Source organism: Peromyscus maniculatus, chromosome 4, assembly GCF_049852395.1.
Source record: "Peromyscus maniculatus bairdii isolate BWxNUB_F1_BW_parent chromosome 4, HU_Pman_BW_mat_3.1, whole genome shotgun sequence".
Taxonomy (NCBI): domain Eukaryota; kingdom Metazoa; phylum Chordata; class Mammalia; order Rodentia; family Cricetidae; genus Peromyscus; species Peromyscus maniculatus.
Genome location: NC_134855.1, coordinates 109,735,106 through 109,756,299, shown reverse-complemented (window position 1 = coordinate 109,756,299; position 21,194 = coordinate 109,735,106). Strand labels below are relative to the sequence as shown.

The 21,194-nt window shown below is 42.2% G+C and overlaps 1 long non-coding RNA gene across 1 annotated transcript; it reads left to right on the top strand.

Moving 5' to 3' along the window:
* The first annotated feature begins 17,869 nt into the window (after positions 1 to 17,869).
* Positions 17,870 to 20,899, top strand: LOC143272763 (uncharacterized). Its single transcript, XR_013050350.1, has 3 exons — positions 17,870 to 18,165; positions 18,924 to 19,009; positions 20,258 to 20,899. It is a non-coding gene; the product is annotated as an uncharacterized LOC143272763 (long non-coding RNA).
* Positions 20,900 to 21,194: the final 295 nt, after the last annotated feature.

Below are 21,194 nucleotides of genomic sequence, written 5' to 3'. Positions count from 1 at the left end.
GATTCAAAAATTGACCTTTTTATCTTATCATATTCATATTCTCTCTTTTTTCTTTTCATAAAAGTTTTAATAATCTACCTTTTGCCATTTTAATATCTTCCCCTTTTTCTTTTTAGCGTAGATTCAATTATCTACCCATTTATCCTATTATTTCTTTTTCTTTTTTCTCAGAGTAGAGTCAGTGATCTACCTCATATCTATATTCTCTTCTTTCTTTTTCCTTTTTTCTTCTTTTTAAAATAAAACCTCTGAATCTAATCTCCATGTTCAGCCTTTTTCTTGACCATTAACAATTAACAACTTGTAACCAACCATTGTAAACAATGACAATATCCATAACTCATTAAACAACCAAAAACCTCCCATCCCACCTCTTGGGAATGTGGGCGTCATTTTCTTAAAATTACTTCCTACTTTCTGGGGGTGAAGACATCTTTAGGGAATCTTGAAAAGAAATTTTTTGGGTTAATTGTCAAGTCCTGTATCGTTTGTCCAGTCTCTGCATAAAAGGAAAGTTCAGGGCTTGTTTCAAGTCCTTGTTCAAGTAGTCTGTCAGGCTGGATCATCTCAGCTAGTCATCTTGAAATTGTCCTGACCAGTTTGTAGTCCAAATCGATCTTTCCATTGTGTTAATCAGCTTAATGGCTTTATCATAGTGCATGTGGAATCGTCATTGTGGGATCCTGTCATCTTTCTGAAGATTTCAAAATCACTGTTAGGCAGGCATGGTCATGGTTCCCTGCAGACTTTTTTTTGTGTGTGTGTATGTGTGCCTCTTTTGTGGTTTGGAGCAATCACAGTCTGATAAATGTCTGTCCCTCGGAACCATGAATGCTCTTACCTAGAAGAGAAAATTTTCACAGCAATTTCTCCCCACCATTTGTCTTGCCAAACTTTTCCAAACTGACCTTTGTCGATGCTTTCTTGTAACACGATGGTCCTGGCAATTCTTCTCTGAACAAGGAGCAGTAAACCCTTCATCCCAGGTAGCAGCATCAGCACAGTCACCAACACGATGAGAAGGAGCTGGCAACTGGGAGCAGTAGTCGCTGCCTCCATGATCCCACTGCCACTGTTTGTGGCTGGGCCCCGGCCAAAGCTTCTCCTTAGCAAGCTTCCTAGGCCAGCTTCAAACTCGGGATCCTCCTGCCTCTGCCTCCTTCAGTAAATCCAATCAGTGTGCTTCACCACAACTGGCTGAGGGTAGCTGGGGTCTGAGCTGGGGCCTGCAAGGCCACAGGCAAGTAGCTTTTTCGTGAATTCATACTACGAACGTTGGGCGCCAGATGTAGCATGAATCTTAAAAGTTCTTATTAATAAAAACAAACCTGAGGCCAATTATTGGGGTGAATGCTGGAAGATCAGAGAAGCAGAGCAAGCCACAGCTACCTCACCTTGCTAGTTCCTCAGTTTACAAGTGACAATTCTCTATTTATCTGCTTTAGTCTTTTTATCTACAAGATAAAATTTACAGTGCCAGCAAAATGGCTTAGCAGGTAAAAACACTTGTTACCAAGTCTGATGACCTGGTCCAATCCCTGTGACCCACGTGATGGAAGGAGAAAACCAACTTTAGCAAATCATCCTCCAATCCCTACACATGCGCCATGGCACATACACCTCCCAACTATATATATATATATATATATATATATATATATATATATATATATATATATATATATGAAGGTAGATAAAAATTACCAAGACACCAAATGACAAAACATTTTCAGACAGAACTGACCTCAGAGTTCTGATACATCAAATCCAAATCTGACATCGGATCTTCTTCAGTCTTTTATGAATCACTCAACATAAGGTCAAAACCTCTAATGAAAACCTCAAACAAGGTGTCTTGTTGATCCCTTTGTGGGGACACCCCCTTGTAGTGACAAGCTATGAAAACCCAGCCTTGTTTGATCCTAAGTTGCATCCCTGGTAGTCTTTGTCCACTGGGCTTCCACAATCATGGAGGACAAGTCACTGCTTCAATTACTACAAGCAAACAATGCACAATTCCAAAGACCTTTTGTATGAGCAAGGATTAATTGACCCGTTATTCCATTGAGCTGGTAGAATGTCCTGAGAATCCGAATTTGATGTTTCTCTCTGAGGTGAGAAGGTACAGTGTTGCCTCTCTCTCTCTCTCTCTCTCTCACTCCCCCTGTGTCAGGAATCCTTTGTTTTCTATATATGGTCAGTGTTGAGAATGATGGAGAGAGAAGGGTCTGTGTTTCATGGTGGCCTTAGCTGCTTCTTGGCTAAGCACCTCACCTTCCCTCCTTCCCTTCTGTCTTCCAGCAGACTAACTAAGGCTTGTTTCCCTTCCTCTGTGTCCTATTGGCCAAAGTAAGTCACAAGGGCGAGCTTTACTCAGAACGGCTGAGGACTCAAACGTATGGGGTAAAGGGCACGGCTATAAAGGCCACCAACTGAAGCCAAACGTGCTGCTTTTGAACTTCCCTGTATCCCAGTGTCACCTGTGAAACAGAAAACAGTCTCTATCTTACCAGGTTTTTCCAGGCTGCAATGAGTTGCTACATGCATGACAGTAAGACACTAGTTATCTTATAAATACCTAGTTACCTTGTAAGTGCTTAGTTATTTCTTGGATTGGTTATGATTTCAAGTTAAGGAATTTCTCCACTACTTTATGCTTTCCTCGGTTTTATTTAATTATCTATTTGATGGATTCCTTGGTTATCTTTTGTGTTAATTTTCTCAGTGCTGTAACCTGATCAGTAGCAGTTTAAGACAGGAGGGGCTTGTTCTGCCTCCTAGGTCAGAGGGAGACAGTCCAGCATGGCCAGGAATGCATGGTGGCAGGAGCAGCCTGGAGTATGAAGCACAACAGGAAGCAGAGAGGGGACTTCCATTGCTAAGCTGGCCTTTTCCTGTTTTCCCTTTCATTTGGTCAGGGACATCAGGCTGTGGGTGATGACAGGTAGGTCTTTCTTCCTCAGTTAACCTCGGTTGAAACACCCTTACAGACACACCCAGAGGTGTGCCTCATCCATGCCCCAGATACTTCTTAATCCAATCAAGTTCACATTAGAAATCAACCTCACAATAGAGAACGGTGACACATGTTCACTAATTGTGGTTTTGGTCTATTTCCAGCTGACAGATCTTAAGACATGCTTCATCTTGATTGTCAATGTAATGGGCTCTAGAATCACCCAGAAGACATACCTCTGGATGTATCCAGGGCATTTCTAGAGGAATAACGGAAGGGGGAAGGCCCATCCTCAGTCAGAGAGCACCTTCTGATTGGCAGTGCAGATCAAGAGGCCCGGGGAAAGAGTAGTCAGCTGTCCTCTTTTGCTTCTATCCTTCCTGCTGCTGCTGTCGTATTTTGATTGCACCAGAAACAGCTTCTTGCGCTTTCCAACATGGATAAAACAGCAGTGACTCTCAGGGAATCTTCCAGGTTGTCTAGTGCCACACTGGGGCTTCTTGGCTATCCAGTGCTGAGGGATGGGTAGCCACTTGGGTCTTAGTCTCTCTAGCACGCTGGTTGCTGTTGGTGTACCTGCTCTTATTGTATAAGCCAATCAATGAAATAAACCCCAAACCCCCTCAAATTCTCTCTCTGTCTCCCTGTTCTGTTCCTCTAGATCAGTGCTTCTCAACCTTCCTAATGCTTCGACCCTTTAATACAGTTCCTCATGTGGTGGTAAATCCCCTAACCACAAAATTATTTTTATTGCTACTTCATAACTGTTTTTTGCTACTGCTATGAATCTTAATGTAAATGTCTGTGTTTTCCCATGCTCTTAGGTGATCACTGTGAAAGGGTCGTTCAACTCCAATGGGGTCACCACCCACAGGTTGAGAACTGCTGCTCTAGAAACCCTTGAATAATAAAATTACACATGTATTTTCTTATTGTTAAAGCAAATGGATACCTGGGCATATGATCACAGACTACTTGGGATGTTGAGGCAGGAGTTCAAGGCCAGCCTGACCTATAGAAAAGACCCCAACTCAAATAAAAGAGGAAGGAAGGTAGGAAGGGAGAGAGGGAGGGAAATATATTAGCTATTTTTCTGTAATAAAATACCCTGACAAAAGAAAGTTCAAGGAGAAAAGAGTTTATTTTGGCTCACAGCTTCCATGGGGTAGAGTCCATCACGGGGAAGGCATGGCAGCAGTCAGGGAAAGCATTGGGGCAGGAGTTGGAAGCTAGCTAACTACACTTTCACTCACTCCAGGAAGCAAAGTGAGTGAGTAGAAAGTAAAATGAGGCTATGGGCCCTCACACCCACTCCTTTCTCTAGCTAGGTTCTGCATCCTAAAGGTTTCCAAACAATGTCACCAACTGAGGATCATTGTTCAAATATATGAGTCTCTGGGGGCATTTCTCATTCAAACCGCCACAGGAAAGGAGAGAGAGAGAGAGAGAGAGAGAGAGAGAGAGAGAGAGAGAGAGAGAGAGAGGAAAGGAGGAAGGAAAGGAGGGAGGGAGGGAAAAGGAAGTCCATGTAATTTATTGCTCAGTATCCCTTTATTGAACGTGTTTCCTCTGAAATTCTTAGAATAATTTAGTTTTTTTTTTCCAGTAGTGATCAGGGGGAAGAATTTGGGCTCTCAGTTCTAGCTTAGTCTCTGGTGGTGAGGAGGGTGTGGTGGAGCTCTATGCAGCAGAAACAAGTCATCCTGGAAAATCAGGGAGAAAAGCATCCAGACTGTATATGATGTAAATTCCTGAAGATCAAATTTGTGTCTTCACTCCTCAGTTCTGTCAGTTCTCTTCTTTGTTCTTAGTTGGCCAGTGAGGTCAGGAGCACTCCGCCAGTGCTGCCTAGTTTCATGTCAACTTGACGTAAACTAGAGTTGTTTGGGAAGCCAGAACCTCAGTTGAGAGAATGCACACACTAGAATGGCCCGCGGGCAAGCCTGTGGTTCATTTTCTTAATTAGTAACTGAAGTGGGAGAGCCCAGCTCACTATTGGCAGTGCCACTGTTGGAGAGATGGTCCTGGGTTCTATAAGAAAGCAAGTTGAGCAAGCCACGAAGAGCAGGCTAATAAACAGCACTCCTCCATGGCTTTTGTTTTAGTTTCTGAATTCAGATTCCTTCTTGAGTTCCTGCCCTGACTTGCCTAGATGACTTGACTATAAACTGTAAACTGAAATAAACCTTTTTCCTCCCCATGTTGTTCTTGGTTTGGTATTTATCACAGCAATGGAAACCCTAACTAAAACACTGGCCAAGGATTATGTGAAACGTACTCTTTGGTTTTTCACAGTACACAACTCATGTGACTAGGCAAAGCAGTCCTGGAACTGTTAATCCATCCAAGTGAACTTTGGTCAAGAAAAGTTGGAGAGGCACTTATTAAGAGTATCCTTTAGACAATGCTCACTCTATATTCCTAAGGAGTTTATTTTAATGGTTTGCTTTGTTATTGTTTAATGATTTTTTAGAAATTAAAATGTAACTACATCATTTTCCCCCTAGCTTTTCTTCCTCCCTCCAACACTTTCATGTACCCAATCTGTGGTTGTTTGGAAGAAAATGGCTCCCATAGGGAGTGGCTCTATTAGGAGGTGTGGCTGTGTTGGAGTGGGTGTGACTTTGTTGGAGGAATTGTATCGCTGTGGAGGTGGGCTTGGAGGTCTCCTATGCCCAAGTTACACTCAGTGTGACACCACAGTTGCTTCTGCTGCCTGTGGATCAAGATCAGCTCCTTCTCTGGCACTGTGTCTGCTGGCATGCTGCCATGAAGATAATCAACTGAATCTCTGAAACCTAAGCCACCCCAATGAAATGTTTTCCTTTATAAGAATTGCTGTGGTCATGGTGTCTCTTTATAACAATAGAAACTCTAACTAAGACACCATCCCTTCTTCTCTCTCAAATTCATGACCCCCTTTTCTTTATCTGAACATACATACACATGTACACACACCGAGGGATGATATATAGATAGATATACATATAGGTGTAGATATAGATGGAGCAGAGCCCAGTCCACTGTGGGTCGTTAGGCATGTGGTCTGGGGGTTCTAGAAGAAAACAAGATTCGTCAGTTCCTGCCTCTAGGTTCCTGCCTTGAAAGCCTGTCTGGGTTTCTCATCAGGATGAACTATAAGCTATAATATGAAATAAACCCTTTCCTCTTAACTCCTCAAGTTGCTTTTGGCTATGGTGCTTATCACAGCAACAGATAAGCAGATTAATGTGGATATGTTGTGTTTTCATATTTTGTTGAATTCATTTCATTTTCATTGAATTCCAGGAATTATTAAATTTCTTTTTCAAGTTCTTCAGTGTTCTGTTCATCTTTCAATAGTGAGCAGTTCAGTCTCCATGAGTTTGTATATGTTGCATAGTTTTTCTTGCTATTGATTTATAGTTTGATTCCATTGTGGTCTTATAAAACAGAAATTATTTCAATTCTCCTGTATTGTTTAAAACTTGCTGTGTGTTTTGTTATATGATCTGTTTAGAGAAAATTTCATGGGTGATGAGAAGAAAGTATATTCTGCAGAGTTCAGATGAAATCTTTGGTAGAGTTGATCTATCATGTCATTTAACTCAGATATTTCTCTGCTGTTTTTTTTGTTTTTGTTTTGTTTTGTTTTGTTTTTGCATGGATGACCTGTTATTGGTGAGAACTGAGTAATAGATTCACCCACTGTTACTATGTTGGGGTTGATTTGTGTCTTTCTATTCAGTAGTATTTGTTTTTTGAAATTTGTTGCACTATGTGCAATGAGTATATGTTAATTTAACATTTTATTATTTAATACATAATTCTCTCCCAAACTTGCAGTTGATGTCAGAAGTGAAAGGGGGTTGTCTTAGTTAGGGTTTAATTGCTGTGAATAGATGCCATGACCACAGCAACTATTATACAGGAAACATTTAATTGGGGTTAACTTATAGTTTTAGAGGTTTAGTCCATTATCATCATGGTGGGAAGCATGGCAGTATGCAGGCAGATATGATGCTAGAGAGGTGGCTCAGAGTTCTACTTCCGGAACTGAAGGCAGCAGGAAGAGAGAATGACAAGGAGCCTGGCTTGAGCTTCTGAAACCTGAAAGCCCATCCCCAGTGACAGACTTCTTCCGACAAGGCCATACCTACTGAAGTCCACACCTCCTAATAGCACCACCTCCTATGGGCCTATAGGGACATTTTCATTCAAACCACCACAGGATTCTTCATCTGACTTTGAAGAACATGTTCCTACCCACCATACCTTAATGTTCAACAGATGAGGGTAATGTAGTTATTGAATGTAGTTATGTGTGTAACATGACTGTTTCAGAACTGGCTCCAAACACTTAATAAAGGTCCATTTTCCACCCCCTTAGTTTTGACAACAAAGGTTCTGTTATTCTTTCAAGAATTTGTACACACCACGGATTCTTAATAAGTACCATGTTCTGTATCTACCAGCCTGGCAAAGGGAACGGACTCCACTGCAGAGAACTTAGAGGTCTTTTGAGTCTGGATATCTTTTTAAAATATTCTTTAAAATGATTCATATAGCAAAGAAAAATTCTAATGGATTTAACCGGTAATAATTGAAATAGTAATAAAAACAATATATTCAATTATGTATACAGATAATGTTTGTGTATGGAAACGTGGCTGAGTTGTAAATCTAGACCGAAATACCAGGGCAGCTACTGAAAAAATCTTTTAAAAAGAAGACTAATTGATATTCAAGAAAAGAGAGAAAGTAGGATAATATAAAATGTTTAAATAAAACCATAAAAGAAATAAAAAGATTAAAAACAGAGAAAAAGGACAATAATAACCAATACAAAATAGTAATAAGATGACAGATGTCAAAGTTTTGTATCAATAATCATCTTACTGTCAAGTTTTCTGTAATGTTAGGTTCACATATGAAGAGCTGTTAGAGCCGGGCGGCAGCGGCGCACACCTTTAAACCCAGCACTTGGGAGGCAGAGGCAGGCGGATCTTTGTGAGTTCGAGGCCAGCCTGGTCTACAGAGAGAGATCCAGGAAAGGTGCAAAGCTACACAGAGAAACCCTGTCTCAAAAAAAAAAAAAAAAAAAAAAAAAGAGCTGTTATGTTGGCTCTGATAATCATCATGCAACGCTCCTTGTCTTATTTGGTGTTCTATTGCTGTGAAGAGACACCACGACCATAGCAATTTATAAAAGAAAGCATTTAATTGGGGCTTGCTTACAGTTTCAGAGGTTTAGTCCATTGTTATCATGGTAGGGAGCATGGCAGCATGCAGGCAGACATGGTGCTGGAGGGGTAGCTGAGAGTTCTACATCCAGATCCATGGGCAGGAGGAAAAGAGGGAAAACTGAGCCCAGCTTGAACTTTTGAAACCTTTTGAAACCCCAAAGCCCACCCTCAGTGACACACTTCCTCTAACAAAACCACACCTACTCCAACAAGGCCATGTCTTCTAATCCCTCCCAGGCAGTCTTACTCTCCAATGACCAAGTATTCAAACATATGAACCTATAGGGGCCATTCTTATTCAAACCACCATACTCCCCTTTAATTCCTTATAACTTTCTGTGATCTAAAGTTCTCTATGTATGAAATTGACACAGCTTATCCCATGTTTCCTGGTATCTTTGTAGTATATACTAGTCCATTCTTTTACTTATAATCTATATGTGTCTTTACACTTAAAATGTGTTTCTTGTACAGAACATACAGCTGGATCTTGTGTTTTTGTTTATCCTTATAATTTCTGTCTTTTAATTGATATATTTAGATTATTTTCTAAACACAGTTGAATGACCAAGACATGAAAATGAAAAGCTTTAAATATATTTACTTTAATGAAAGACAGAGACCTGAAACAGCCACTTAACGTGTACTTCTAACACATGGCATTCTAGAAAAGAAAAAAAATCACAAAGATAGTAAATGGGTGAGTAATACCAGAGATGAGAGAGAAAGCAAGGGGAAGCAGAAAGAGTTTTTAGGACAGAGAAGCTACTTTATATGAACACGAGTAGGGGGCACATGCCTTATATATCTGCCCAATGTATATATGCATTCATATAATATGTAGCCCTGATTTAAACTAAGGACTCTGGGCAATTGTGATATGCCATTTGTCTTAACTAGGGTTTCTATTGCTGCAACAAAACACCTTGACCAAAAGCAAGCTGGGGAGGAAAGGGTTTATTCAGCTTTCACTTCCACATTGCTGTTCATCACCAAAGGAAGTCAGGATTGGAACTCACACAGGGCAGGATCCTGGAGTCAGGAACTGATGCAGAGGCCATGGAGGAATGCTGATTATTGGCTTGCTCTCCCTGGCTTGCTTAGCCTGCTTCCTTATTGAACCCAGGACTACCAGCCCAGAGATGGCACCACCCACAATGGGCTGGGCCCTCCCCTGTTGATCACTAATTGAGAAAATGCCTTACACCTAGCTCTCATGGAGGCATTTCCTCAACTGAGCCTCCTTCCTCTCTGATGACTCTAGCTGTGTCAAATTGACACAAAACCAACCAGTACACTGATGAATGCTCATTAATTGTAACAAATATACCTTTTTTGTATGGAGCTTGGATAGTGTAGGAGAGATGGATATGCTGAAGTAGGGAATATGTGGAAAATCTCTGTACCTTTCAACACACACACACACACACACACACACACACACACACACACACACACAACCACCATCACCACCAACAACAACTACTTACCTCAGAGCATCTCATAGTCCCCAAACTTCTGCTGGGGTGAATAGGTCTCTAGCAACCATTGTCAGATGATGTCCACTTCATGAATGAGTGTTTCAGAGCCTCTCTTCAAAAGAGGAAGCAGGGTGGAGAAAAACAAAGGAAATATGATCAGAAAGTGTCATACTCACCTGGTGAGTCCCTGGCTCATCAATGCTGGTCCCAGGTCTCAGCTCATCACTGCTCTCAAATCTGGGACTGTCTCTCTGGGTCTTGGGTATTCTAGTTCATGGAGGCTTTCTATGGAAATGCTTTGTTCTTATTAGGAAATTGTAGGCTGCACGCTAACCCGAGAGCAGAGCCAAACTGAGGGTATGGACGTCTTTTTCAAATGTTGAAGGCACACCCTCTAATGGATGCTTACTTTGCCCACATGTAACTGGTTCCAAATATCAATTCCACCCACTTCTCCCTGCATTATCAGTCACAGAATGGCGGGAGATGTCAGGAATTGAGGATGCAAAGAGACAAAATGAGAAAGGAACAGAAATGGGTCTTTCGTGTTGTCAATATGACTGGAAGAGAAATGAGGATTGAATACAAGAAGGTCATCGGACACCATTCAGATGGGGACCCACTGCCCCCACAATCCCCCTCCCCTCTGCTTTGACCCTGCATGCTTGTTTGTTCTGGCTTAGATCCCCCATCCCATTTTGCTAGCTGCCCCAGAGTATGAACTTGCACAGCAGAGTTTAGGCACAAATTCTATCTTTGGAAGTTCTTCCTCTCTCACCACTAAATATAACCCACCCAGCTGTCTAATGTGATTTGTGATAGACCCTCAGAGTGACCCACTCCTAAAATCAGGGAAAACAGAAATGATCTATTGAGTGTGACATTGCTCTCCCAACCACTGTCTCATTCTCTTGCCATCACAACCCACTTCTCTGTGAAGACTTCTCGGAAACATTCGGTTCTTGTAAGTTGTTAGGTTTATAAGTCAGGTATAGGGGGTATCTCATATGTTTTATTGTCATAACAGAATGCTCAAGATTGAAATGATTTATAATTTTCATAAATGTGTTTCTTACACTTCAGGAGGCTGAGAAGTTCAAGATAAAGATGCTGTATCTCTTAAGGGTCTTCTTGCTGTACCATCACGGGATAGAAAAACATGGGCAAGGAGACAAAAGGGTCTGATTCATTTTGTCAGAACACTAGTATTGTCACCATGAGGGTGGGACCCTGACAGCTTAATTAGCTTTGAAATGTCCCACCTTATAATGCTGGTATAAGTAGTACAGTGACCATTAAGTTCCATGAGTTTTGGGGAGATAGTCAAATCACAGCACACCATTGGTGTGGCCTGGGATTTGGGGTTCATACAATTCAGAGAGGAATAGAAAGGCTAGAACTGGTAGTAAGGTAATAGCAAGGCAGTCTTTTCACTGGCAACAAAGGCCATTATCAATGGGATATAAACAAAATGAAACAGCTTGCAGTGACCTTGAACTATGCTCATACACTGTGCTTTTCCTCTGGCCAGTCATCCTAAGCAAGAAGCACTTGAGTACATATGATTCATTTTTGCACATTGTTATAACCTGAGATTTTAATTTTAGACCAGGGATCCAAGTTAAATATTTCATGTGAACAGACCAAGAATAGAAAATGAGGAAAAAAGAAAAATAGAAAAGCCACCATTGCCCACATTCCAACACTCACAGAGCAGTGGTGACAGATGAGCACCGTGCAGCAGATGTCTTCATCAACTGGTAGCCCCCAGCCGACCACAGTATCCAAACTCTTGCCTTCTTGGGTTCTGCTCTCTCCACAAGGAAACTACTGGCCAACCTGCTCTCAAAATTGCCCTGAGTGAGTTACAACTATTAGAAGGGTTTTTGGCCTTACTATATCTAAATCCAAAGGAATGCACCTCTCAGAGTGATGGAGTCCTCTGTGATCTGGATAAGAGCAGTATGCGGGGTTTTAGTTTTCATGTGGCTAGCTGTGAGCCCTGAAAGAACAGGGTGGTCAGCTTTAGCCAAATTCCCTTGGGAATCCGTCTAAAGTCCTATTGTGATCTAGAAATATTTTACCTTGTGGTCCTGCTGCTGTGGACAAACTAATAGGTCATTCTCCCTGGCTCAAGTAACAGCCCAAAGTATGATTAAAGTAGCTGGGGGCACCTCATGGAGTGGACATGGACTATCACCTTTCTCCAGATTTCCTCTTGTGATTTGAATGTGTGTGTTGAAACCCATCACCAAAGAGACACAGGAGGTGGCCCTCAGGGAAGTGCTTAGGACCCAGAATTGGAATTCATGTCTTTATAAAAGAACAGCAGAGAGCTGTCCCCAGTCTCTCTCATTTGTCGTTGTGAAGGGACGGCACTCATCTCTGAGAGGATGCAGGAACAAGCATCCATCCTGGAAGAAAGGGGAGCTAGCCTTCATGGGACACGGAGCCCGCCAGTGCCTTCATTTTGGTCTTCTCAACCTCCAGGATTATGAGAAGCAAGTCCTTATTTATCGATTATCTGGTCCAAGGTATCTTATGTGGCAGCAGGGATGGATTAAGACATCTTGTGTCTCCATTTCTACACAGGGATGATAATTTCCCTCAGTTTCTCCATATTGAGATGAGGAGCCCAAGGGTCCAGGAATCCTGGTGCTAACTTCTGGACTTTAATGAATGAGCTTCACGTTCTACTCACAAGATTTAATTTTTCAAAGTAGAATTTGCTGTACTTCAGCCACATTTGATTTTTTCCAAAGTGTCAGTTTTGGAGACCAATGGGCTAGGAGCCACTATGCCATGAAAATTCCACATTTCTTTGTCCGACCAGGCTCAGAAAATCTGATTACTGAAGAATGCCATTCCTACTCCTGGCTCTTCACTGATAGTAGCAGTCCCAGACTAGACTCTAGGGAAATGCTAACCAAGGCTCCAATGCACTGATTAATGCTTCGTAGGCCAGACAGGTTCCTTGATTATTTTTATTTACTCATTCACTTGGGATTTTAGACAAATCCTATGGTAAGGCTAGTCCTATTACAGTCTATCACCCACAGTTTATAAATCCCACCACTGAAATATATGTCCTATTTATAGTATGAGCTAAATCCTGTAGCATATAATTATTCATTGAGCCCCATGTGGATCTCCCTGTGCCCTGAGTGAAGCCAATGAGCAGGAAACACACGTGGCAGAAATAGTTTAGTTGGATGGTCTCAGCTGCAGAGACTTCCTACCACACTGTCTTCCAGGTCAGAGATGTGGACTGAAGCTTTTGGATAATAATCCAAGACAAGATTCAGTAGCTGTTCAAGGCTTCATAGACAGGCTATATTTAGATAACAAGAAAAGGACATAAGGGAAAAGAATTCTTATAGTGTGCTGGAAATTATAAAGGCTCAATTTTATACTTAGAAGCAAGCTCATGTTATACGAAGGAGAAAACTGAATGCCAAAGAGTCAAGAATTTGCTTACAGAGACAGGCAGGGTGGTGCACGCTTTTAACCCCAGCACTCGGGAGGCAGAAGCAGGTAAGTTCAAGGCTAGCCTGATCTACATAGCAAGTTCTAGGACAGCTAGAGCTACATAATAGAAAAACTCTCACAATAAGTGATAGAGGCAAGTTTCCAGGTGGAAAGAAGACCTGATCCCTGCATGCCATGCAGCAGTGTCTAGAATAAGTGAGATCATGGTCAAGTTTCAGCAAAACTGTGGATGAGTCAACTTTGTCTTCTGGTTATCTCCCATTACCGTTCTTCTATCACTGTGATAAGTTTTACACCTAGTGGTCATTATCCCTGAATGACGTAAGCCATCAGGTAGTTGTGAGCACCCTCTGAGGTATGCATGTGGGAGAGCATTTCAAATCCACGCACCAGTGGAAAGAGTTAGACCCTCAGTCTGGGAGTTTAATACCCACCCTTAGGCCTCCAACATCTAGAGCCAAACTGCCTTTGCTAGAGCCAAGGCTTGTATTTCTCAAATGTGAGTCTTATCCTCATAAAGCTTGGGATCCAGAAACAGACAGCTCTTCCTCCAGTGACACTAGACTCCTCCATTCTCTACAGACCTCACTTTCATCCATTTCCTGGATCCTTTCAACAGGAGTCTTACATCCCCCTATGACATCTCTAGAACATCTGCCTCACCTTTCATTCAAAACGCTCATCTAGGGTCAACATGCCAAAACTTCTCTCTCTGCTTCTAAAGCCAAAGGTTACTGGTAGATCATTACAAATAGACATGATCTCAGCTTAACTGGATCCTTGGTGCCTCCACGAAGAAATCCTGTTATCTACTCTTCAGTGTGTTAAGGGAAGAAATAGCATGTTATCTCCCATTACCGTTCTTCTAGCACTGTGATAAAGACATTTTTATCAAAGCAACTAAGAGGAAGAAAGGGTTTATTTGATTTAAACTTTCAGGTCATAGTCTATCACTGTGGGACATTAGGGTAGGAACTTGTCCAGTGGTAGTCTCTGTATAAATTTGTCTCATGCAAAAAGAAGCTTTTCTGATGAGGGTTGAGAAATGCACTAACCCATGGCTATAAAGAAAAGAAATTAAGGGGCAGTTTATTACTAAGTCCATTGAGAAAAATAATAGTATTAGGTTCTCTCCTAGGGCCTAAGACCTAGCCAGCCACAAGTTTTGGGCCCAGTTAACAGTACCAGGCCAGAGTTTCATGCTGTGGGGCAGGCTTTAAATCTAATCAGAAAGTGGTTGGTTTCTCCCATAACATTCCCTCCAGTACTGCACCAGTAGGTGCAGGAACTTGAAACAGAAACTATGAAGAATGCTGCTTGCTGGCATACCCTCAGACTAGCTCACAGGCTCATGATTAGCATCCTTATTTAGCCTAGGGCCACCTGCCTGGAAAAATGGGGCTGGACTCTCTTGCATCGGTTAAGCTAATCGAGACAACCCCCCACAGACCAACCTGATAAACACGATTACTCAATTGAGACTGTTTTTCCTGGTGATTCTGGGCTATGTCAAGCTGACAGTTGATGCTTACTATTCTAGTACGACCATCAAAACCATTCTGGAACCCATGTCCACTCTTCTACCTGCTTCCCACTGTCAGCAGGCAGCTTCCTTCTACTTTATGAAGAAAACCTAAGTTCTTAGACAGGAATGCCAACTTCCCACTCTTGCACAGTTATCTATGGCTAATCATCCCCTTCCCCTAACACTTTCTTCTGGTCATTTTCTACCAGCAGCTTCCTTTTGGGTCCGGAACAGCTGGCCTCCTAAGCAATAACGTTCACTTCAGGTCGCCCCTTTTCTGCGCTGTCTCCTTCCTGCCTGACTCATCCGCCTCCCAGAAGACTTGATCTTGCTCTAACGTGTGAAATCACACCTTGCCTTGGCCAGCTTACTCTCATTCTTTCCTGCAGAAGGCACATGTTGCCTCTGTATTCTTTTCAGCCCTCCACTTGCTGGATTTCTGTGCATCTTTAATGCAATATGTCTACTAGGGCCAATGTTTAGAAATGCCACATTGTGTATTTTAAGTAAATAGGAATTTATTTTTTTATAGCAGCGGAGGCTTGGAAGTTTTAAGATCTAGATATCAGCCATTTAGGGTTTAGGACTTTAATAAATGAGTTTTGGAGGACATACTCAACATGTAAGATGTTCTTTCTCCTTTGAAAAATTCTGTTCCTACTCATTTGACTGTCTCTCTTGAGGAAGTCAAATGGTCCCTTTTTCCTCCGTGGGTCACTATGCCTTTGCCTGCCCATTGAAGCGTGTGTGTGTGTGTGTGTGTGTGTGTGTGTGTGTGTGTGTGTTGCACACACGGAGGTCTGGCTGAGAGCAGAGGTCAGAGGAGGACAACGGGGTCCTGCTCTACCACTCTCTACCTTAGCCCTTTGAGATAGGGTCTTTCACAGAACCTGGGGCCAGGCTGGTGGCCCCCAAACCCCAGCAATATTCCCCTCTCCGTGCTCCCCCATGACACATGGGTTACGTGTATCCTGGGATCCAAACGCAGGTCCTCAGGCTTGCACAGCATGACTTCTCACCCACTGAGCCATCTCTCTAGCCCCCACCTCTACTACTCCCACCATGACCTCATCATCTTGCAGTATTAGCAACCCTGTGCTGATGATTTAGAGTTCCACTGCTCCAGTTCTGACCCTCATTCACTCACAAGACATCCAGAGTCACCGACTACTCAGGTGGATGCCCCAGGAATGCTCTGAACAGAAGAGATCAATCATGGAATGCGTTTTGTTTTCCATCTCTAGGCTGTTATTCATTCTGGATTCTCTCTCTTCCTAGATGGCCCTACTACATAATAGTCTACAAAGTAGCAAGTTCATGGCCACCCAGAGCTTTTACTCTTCCCTATATTCTGCGTTTATTTGCTGAATTCAACCAACCTGACTTTCTCAAGACCATTGCTAAGCAGTGGTGTGAGACATTGAGCATTGGTGGCATTTTAAAATTATGAGAGCCTCCTTAATAAACTAAATGAGCCTCCTGTCTCCAACTAATTTTAATTTTCTCTTATTCTCGTCTGCATTTTCATTTCTGTATTTGTTCTTACTAGTTGTTTAAGCTAGCATACAAAAAATGGGTGTCATTCAGGCATTTTCCTACATATATGTTCTTATTTGTCCCCCAACTCGGGGCTCCCTCCACCTCCTCTCCTCCCTCTTGCTGGTTTCCCTCCACTCCACAGACAGTCTCTCCTGCCTTTCACACCACATGCACTCCTGAGCCCTCTCCCGGATCACTTCCGCCCCTTGCATAATTCTGTTTTCATATCCAGCATACGTACATACTTGCACACACAAACTCATGCACAGACAGATACTTATGCACATGTACACACATAGTTACATACAGGTACACACATGCTTATATACACTCACACATACATATACATAGGCAAACAGCTATAAATTTAAGTCTAGATTTTATGTATGAGAGAAAATATACGTTTTCCTGCTTTGAACAGCTTTCCCTTCATTTTCCTAAAAATATGATTATAGCAAAGAAATCAAACCTACAGTAGCAATATTTAAAGTTGAATCCTTGATACAAAAAACTTAGCACAATGCCAAGAAACTAACCTTTGCAGTAATGCTGAGACCGGGAAAGACTGAGGCATGATCACTGTGATGATGTGAAAGGGGAACTTATCTTACCTATGGGAACACTGCCTGGCACGTGTTCTGTTGGCTGTAACCAATGGGGCCATGATGTAGAACAGAATAAGCCAAGCATGCAGCAAAAGGTGTGGTTAAACAAAGAATGACCTTGAGCACCAATTCACACACGGCCTTACAGAAGAACACTTGGCACCACCTGCTCTCACACCCTAAAGAGTGGTGCATTAGGGTCCTCCGCTCTGCGTTCCAAGGACCCCCAAACAGAGCTCTGTTGTTGCCTGCATCACACTGAGTTGCAACATTATGCATCTGCTCTTTCCATAGATGGCAAGATGTTGGATCCCAGGATTAGTTCAGTGCCTGAGACTCAAAGATTCTCGGTTTGTAACTGCTGAGGGAATGAACAAGTGAACCAATCAGGATGCAGGGAACTGACAGTGAGGCGGGACTTCTTCAGAAGCAAAGCATTTTACACACTTCCCTAGGTAACATGCTATGTCCTCTTTAAAAGAAAACCCACATAGCAAGACCTTAGAGGGAAGCTGATAATCAAAGTAGATGGACTCTGGTCTGGGCACAAATAATTCACAGGAAATAGCTCTGGCAGGCAGCTCCCTTGCTGAATAAGGCAGTGGCAAAAAAGAAAGGACAGATCCCTAGTCATTCTCTCTCTTCCCCTTCTCCCCCTCCCTCTCTCCTTCTCCTTTGCCCCCTCCCCATCTCCCTCTCTTGCCCCACTCTGCTCCTGAAAAGTTCTTGATCAAAACGTCAAGGTCATCTTCAATGTCACTGCCAACATTCACAAATACTGCATTGTACCCTGACCCCAAAGCTGCTCTCTAAATAGCACCTTGACTCATCCTCCCAGGAGATTCACTCTTCCCTTCCATTGTCTTTCACTTTCACATTAACCAGTGCCAGACCCATCACAGACGGTCAGTGACACACATGGGTAAAGTTGGGCTACAACACTGTTTTTACCCCTTGCAATTGTTCAGGAAATCATTTGAATTTCTTTGCATGTGTCAAGTCTTTCTGTAGACAACTGCACTAAACAGGAATTTTTTTTTTTTTTTTTTTGGCTTTCCCAGTTTGCACAGAGGAGGCAGATGTCCTACATACATTCTCCAGATTCTTTCTCCGAGATGGTAATACAGGAGCAAATGTTGTATCAAGAATGCTGCCCTACAAAAACAGAAAACAGAAGTGGAAGGTACCACTCAAGGATGCAGTCTCTGGAGAGTGTCAGCCTTGGTGTGATCTGGAGATTGCAGATTGCACCTCAGAGCAAATAGCTTCCAGACACCAGCCCCATCAGTCATTGGCTACAGGGAGAGGTGAATTCCCAAGCACTTCCAAGTCTCACCAAGCTTAGGTAAATTGGCCCCAAGGGTTGGTTCATTCCTCTGAAGAGGTCCAGGCCATTATGAGCAAAGCACATATAAGCTAAGAGACAGAACACTAACTTATAAGGAGATCCGCTGAGGAGGCTTGATTGGAACAATGTATTAGCTGCATGTCACTTAACTGATTCAGGTTTTGTTGGGGAGATTTATAAATGGTTGACTAGTTCTTAATAAGCATGGTTTAGCCTTTTGTAGACAATGTCTGCACCCAGGATTTCATTAGGGTTGAGTCTACAAGAGAAGGTCCTGTGGAAATGAAATCATGTTCTTTTGGTTTAAGTGGCTCCTAAGTTCTATGAGCTTCTCTGACAATGTTCAGTGTCAGCTCTGACAATCAAAACATGGCCCAGGAAGTCGCTCATGCCCCCTAGACCAGGCTGCTTCATGATGTCAGCTATCTCATAGCTTGGAAGAATTGGGAAGGAAAGATAAAATGTGGTAGAAAAATGGGTATGTGTCTATCTCCCATCACACTGTAAATGTTGGGAATCCTGACTCAGGAAGAATGTTCTTATTGGATCTGCAAAAACTAGGCACACAAGGGTTAAAAGTAGGTGGCCCCCGCTTCTGTGTAAAGCTCTACCCAAGGGACAGATTGGTCTCCCAGGAGTGAGCCCCGTGTCCCACCGCCTGTCCCTGACGGCCAGCACCACTGGGAACGCCTGGAAGATTCGCAAGCCTCTGTCACGATAACACACTCATTTCTGTCTTTCCTCTTTTTCTCAAGATTTATACTGCGTCCTAGAGTCAGAAATGGAGAGAGAGGAGGCAGCTGTGATCTGAGAAGAACATGGAATTAGCGGAGTTTAAAAGGTTGTCAAATGCCTATAACTGCAAATACTTTGTTTTAAATGATGAGCTTGAAAAAACCCTATTTGCTTTTTGCCTCCAGTCTCTGACTTCCTTCTTTTAGAAACTCCATCTGGCTTTGAAGGGAAATATAATCCATATGTTTGAATTCCTATTAACCTAACTCATCCTCATCACATTTATGGGAGAGATTTACTGCCTATGAACACTTTAGCCTCTTGGATAAGACTCTGCTATTCCCCTTCTGTTCTCTCCCTTTAGCATCTCTTTTCTTCCTTATTTGTCTCTCCTTTCTGTTCTTTTGCTTTATTGCTTCATGATTCATTCTCTCTCTCTCTCCCCTCTCTCTCCTTTTCTCCCTTTCATTTTTTAATTTAAAAACAATATGTTTCAATGACATAATATCATATGTATTTCATATGTATAAGCAATGCTTTGAAGTAGCTCTACATTGTGTGGGATGGTTAAGCCTATGGTTGTATATTCTTTAACTAACTGTCCTTATCATCTCTGCCATACTAACCACATCAGCCTATGGCAAGGACCATCTGTTCTCTATTGCTGTAAAATCACGCCCTCCCATGCCACATTTGAGTGGGATTATGCAGCATTTCTTTCTGTGATAATGTTCCCCATAAGAGCCATAGACTATTGAACAAAAACCCAGGGATCAAGAACAGGAAAACTCTCTTTGAGTTTTGATCAAGGGAGTCCAAGAGACTCCCAAAACAATGTAGGCCATTGCTATTGCCCTGTGTTGTCTCCCAGAACTTGAAGGTAAGTCTCTATTGCTGAAGACACCACACATTTTGGATATAGGACTTGGAGGAATCAAGCTGAAGTTGACCTGGAAGTCTTCCCCTTAGAACTAGCTCTCATAGTATGTCAGGGGCTATGTAAACTGCCAAGAGAAAAAAGCAATTTAAAGTCTTGCCCAGATATAAAGCCTATAAACCACAACAATAGGAAAGCAAGATATATTCATGGATATAATAGTGGCATTTTTATCTTGGGGATAACCACCAACAGCTACCTAGTTGGATTTTAGGCCAATTCTGAGGGAATTCATGCCCGGCACAACAAACCTAGCCAATTAACTGTGGCTGGTGAGTTTATGGACCACAGAGGAGAACCTACCACTGCCACAGTCCTCAAGCAGTATAATCCCAGCTGCTTTCTAAATGCCTGTCTTTAGCTCCATAGATAACCGTAGCTCTCAATCCTTATTAAAGAAGCTTCTTTTTACAACAGATAGAGACCGTCACAGAAATCCACAACTGGTCAAAATGCAAAGAATAAGTAACTGTGAGGATCCCAACCCCAAGTGATACATCTATGACAAAACCTCTGCACCTAACCGTCAGGGGACATGACGAAGGACTGTAAGAGATGGAGGACCAGAACATCTACTGAGAGGTAGTGTCTTCTACATATGACGAGAAAGCTACATCTATGAAATGCTAACAATATGGTCACCTAAAAAAGACCTATACAGTAAAATCCCAACACGGATGTGGGAAAATCTCACAAGGCCTCACTCCTAGAAGAGCTGCAGGCAAATAATGACTGCTAAAAGAGAGAGAATCAGATTTCTCCAGGGACAAGCTGCCTAAGAGGTTGTCCAATCCCAATTTGTCATCACTAAATAAATATGCATATGAATAGCACTAAATGGACTCAGTAGGATCTATCTGTTTGTCTGTCTCTCTCTCTATCCATCTATCTACCCATCTACCTACCTACCTATCTATCTACCTCTCTATCTAGCTAACTACCTAACTGCAGCATTAATAATCAAACAAGAGGTCATTAAGTTGAGAGGGGATAGGAGAGGAGCTGGTGGGGGGAAGGGTGAATGGAAATGTTATAAACATATTTCGTGTATGAAATTCTCAAAAATAACAATAAAATGAATGTCAAAAAGGAATGCAATGATTTGTATTTCCATAAAAAGAGTATGTAAACATGTCTATTCCCCCATTAACAATAGGTAAGATAGATTTTTAAAATGGTTCTCCAATCTGACTGCTGACAAAACATGTTTCATTTGCTAATATGGATGTTCTTCATTATGAGAGAGGTTTCAGTCATAAAGATGTGGATTGAGGGGCACAAGGTCTCATCTCATCTTAGTTTCCTGTCTTGAGAGAGAAAGAGAAGCTGTGGTGGGCATCAGAACTTAAGAAGA